Source organism: Petaurus breviceps, unplaced genomic scaffold (assembly GCF_028583685.1).
Source record: "Petaurus breviceps papuanus isolate PSGF00001 unplaced genomic scaffold, PetGlider_PUasm1.0 156, whole genome shotgun sequence".
Taxonomy (NCBI): Eukaryota; Metazoa; Chordata; class Mammalia; order Diprotodontia; family Petauridae; genus Petaurus; species Petaurus breviceps.
The window spans coordinates 10949404-10953755 of NW_027185720.1; positions in this window are offsets into that span (position 1 = coordinate 10949404).

The window sequence follows — 4352 nt, forward strand, 5'->3', positions numbered from 1 at the left end:
ATGTCCTACCCAGTTGGCCAGTTGTTCCCTCTGCCACTCTAAGTCTCCCCTTCTTGTGATCACATTATGCCTCACCCCTACAGCTAACACGGCAAACTTGGTTGAGAAGGAGCACTAGAAATTGTTCTCTCTTATAGCCCGGAATGCCAAATTTCCAAATGGAAAGTGATTTGTGAAACCCCAAGCCATATTACCATCCCATGATCCAAAGGACCGTCTATGAACGTACTTATTCTTTTTAAAGTAATTAACATATTTCACTCACTGGCAAATACCTGGATTTACATTCAAAGTCAAACCCTATTGCCTTCTCTTCAAAGCCCTCCTAGAGAATGATAAAAAGGACTATTGTGTGAAATATCTAGTTCTTCATGTGTTCATTGAGAGGTCTATATGGTCACTAGTCAGTTGCCAGGGGTGCTCTGCTCTACCAAATGGTTGGACTTTCCGCTGTAGACCCATGGCAGCACCTCTGTGGCTCCCTACTCTCATGTGGCCTCCTTCATATCACATCACTCTCCCTCAACCCTTTGATATTCTAGCCAGGTTTGTTTAATTCCTGCAAATGATTTCCTGGCTCTTTCCTGCCTACAACATGCCTTGGCACAAACTGTCACTGATGCTTGGAATCCTCTCCTTCCTCACTTATGCCCCTCTTCCTTGAAGCCTTCCCTGATTCTTCCCTAACTCTAATGTCAAGGCAGTACCTTCTTCTGCCAATGAAATGTATTTTGTATTTACTTTGTATTTACCTTTCATGTATTTTGCATTGGTTTATCTGGGTACATTCTATTTTAAGCTCTTTGATGTCCTGGATTCTTTTGTTTTAGGCTTAATGTCCCAAGTATCAAACACAGGGGCTGTGTTAGTAAAAGGTCTTTAATAAATGCTTATTGAATAAATGAAGGCATGGATGGCAGCATTCTCCATTCCTGACCCTTCCTTATTCCTACTTCTATCAAAACCTACTTCCTTTAGGTTCTCAACAGATAACTGAAGAAGTAATCTGGAAAACTAACTTTTGATGGAAGCATGAGCAGGAGAGGAACATCCAGCCCTTGAAGATAGCAGGGTCAGATAGGCTCGTGGCCTAAAGAACTCCCAGTGAGGCAGGATAGTGCAATAGCTCTGACACTCACAAGCTTTGTCACTATATAAAGTCACTCATTTCTTAGAATCTCAGTTTCCTCAACTGTCGAGAAGAGGGTAATAATGCCTAGATGCCCTACCCATGCTTGTTTAGGAAGAAGCACCTTGAAATCCTTAAAAGGAGAGTCACAGTAGTTTGTGAGAAGGAGGAGGATTTTCTACCTCTCCAGTGAATAGAGAGAAAGGAAGCTAATTTTCAAAGAATCATAGCTAGAACATTCAGAATCTACAGCGGTGGACACAAATGCATGCTGTAAAGTCATCCTCCAATTGACAAGCAAAGGACATGAACCAACAATTTTCAAAAGAAGAAATGCAAACTATAAATCATAACTGACATTTCTGTGGCTCATCCAAGCCTCATCACAACCCTGGGAAGTCCTGGTGTTTCTTCATTTTATAGATAAAAATAAACTGAGACATGAAGAGAGTGACTTGAGAAAGTCAAACAGCTAGGTTGGAGGTTGAATTCAAACCCAATTCTTCCAAACCAGCCCTCTATCCATTGTACCATCTAGCTGCCTTTAACCACCACCAACCCATTTTATAGAAAAGGAAACTGTAGGGGGCAGTTAGTCACAGTGAATAGAGCACTGGCCCTGGAGTCAGGAGGACTTTTGTTCAAATCTGGCCCCAGACACTCGACACACTTCCTAGCTGTGTGACCTTGGGCAAGTCACTTAACCCCAACTGCCCTGTCTTCTACTCTCAAAAAAAGAAAGAAAAAGAAATGCCCAATGTCTTACCAGAGATAATTCAAAGCATGATTCAAACCTAGACCTTCCTTCTAATGATCAGTACATTCATATCCCAAGGAAGGATCTGTGATTTCCATGATATGGGAATTCAGTCTACCAGGGCAGATCCCAAGCCATCTACCACTTTACATCATATTTAGATGCTCTATTATATGCCAAAAAGAGAGTCCTTTAGAGAATTACCCAACACTCTAGGAAGTTAATTTGCTCATGAACATACAACTAGTTAGTGTCAGAAAGAGGATTTGAACCCAGGTTCAGCATTCTATATACTACTATATATTACATATATTTCAATATATTGTATATATTACATTCTATGTATTACTCTGTCTAGAGAAGCTATCAATAATTATCACCTGGAGAAAATGGGCAAAATCATTAAGAGTCAGCAGAATGCAAATTAAATCAATCCTAAGGTATTACATCACATTCATCAAGCTATCAACAATGTAAAAAAAAAAGAAATCTCATTGCTGGAAGGACTAGGGGAAGACAGGCATGCCAATTCACTGCTAGTGGAGCCATGAATTGATTCAACCATTCCAGAAAACAATTTGGAATCAAGGAGAAAATTGCTAAATTGTTCATACCCTTTAACCTAGAGATCCAATTACTGGAACTGTACCTAAAGGAGGTTATTGACAAAAAGAAAAAAAAACTTTTATGTACAAAGTACAGAAAGCTTTATAGCTGCATTATCTGTCATAACAAAAAGGCACAAACTAAATCAGTGCCTGATAAATGGGGAAATAAATGAATAAATTGTGGCATGTGGGTATATAAAAATATGCAGGCCTGAACAGAATGATAAATATGGAGAATTTGGAGCAATATGAGAAGTGATGAAATGATGCAGAGTGATGAAAGCAGAATCCAAAGAATGATATACGAAATTTGGGTTAAATACCATATTGTAGAGTTAGGCAGCAAGGTGGAGCAAAGCAGTGGACTTTGAGTTAGCCAGATCTGAGGCTGAATATTACCTCAAACACTTGAGCTGCTTGACCCTGGGATAGTCACCAAATCTCCATTTCTTCATCTCTAAAATGGGGACAATCAAAGCATATACATCCCAGGGTTGTTATGAAGGTCACATGAGATAACCCATATGTAAATCTCTTTGCAAACCTTAAAGTGCTATATTAATCCCAGCTATTATTATTAATCAAAGGATGTTACCTGTCTTTTGTGTTAATAATTAATCATCTGACTTGGGGAGAGGGGAAGTGCTTTGTAAAAGTGGTTGCTTTAGCATTTGTTAGGAAGAATCTGTTGTGCCAGAACAAAATGAGTCAATAATAAAAAATAATAAACACATTCATTCATTCAACAAGCATTTCTTGAAGACCTGCTGTGGATCAGGCACCAGGTTAAACACTATTGATACAAAAATTATATGAAAGATAGTTCCTGCCTTCAAGAAACTTACATTCCTATAGGGAGATGGAACATTTACACACATATGTAAATATTAGATAATTTGAAGGGAAAGGGTTTAATAACTACAAGAATCAGTAAATGTCTCCCATTGGGAGGAGATATCTGACCTGTCTTGAAGGAAGCTAAGCGTTCAAAGAATTTTGAAGAAAAATTAGAGGTAGGAGACCAGAGGAAGCAAACTGGTTTTGCCCCCAGCTGTTCTAAACCCAGTTCCTGACCTGTTGGGCTACTTAACCAACCCTGCCTTTTATCACCAGGCTCCTCCTCCTCCATTCTCTTGGCTGGATTTACCTCCAATTTGTGCTCACTAATTGTGGGTATCCCTTAAGACTGTACTGGGAGCTCTCCTCTCTTCCCTTTAACAGTGCTAAGTGCTATGGATACCAATCAAAAAAGAAAACTGGTCCCTGCCTTCCCTGAGCTTACATTCTTTTATTTTTATTTAATATTTTATTTTTTCCCAAATACATGTAAAAAACAATTTTTAGCATTTGTTTTTAAAATTTTGAGTTTCAAATTCTCTCCCTCCCTCCTTTCTCACCCCCCATTGAGAAGGCAAGCAATCTGATATTGATTCTATATGTGTAGTCATGCAAAACCTATTTCCATATTAGTCATGCTGTAAAAGAAAACAGATTTTTAAAATCCCAAGAAAAATAAAGTTTTTTTAAAGTATGCTTTGATCTATATTCATACTCCATCAGTTCTTTCTCTGGGGATGGATAGCATTTTTCATCATAAGTCCTTCAGAGTTGTCTTAGACCACTACATTGCTGAGAAGAGCTAAGTCATTCACAGCTGACCATCTTATAGTATTACTGTTACTGTGTTCTATATTACTATTACTGTTACAATGTTCTCTTGATTCTACTCGCTTTGCATCAGTTCATGTAAGTCTTTCCAGGTTTTCCTGAGAGCACCCTTGGGCTTACATTCTAATAAGTAACAATAGTATACATAGGGTGATGACTCAAGAGAACTATTTTGTCTGAGAAGGTACAG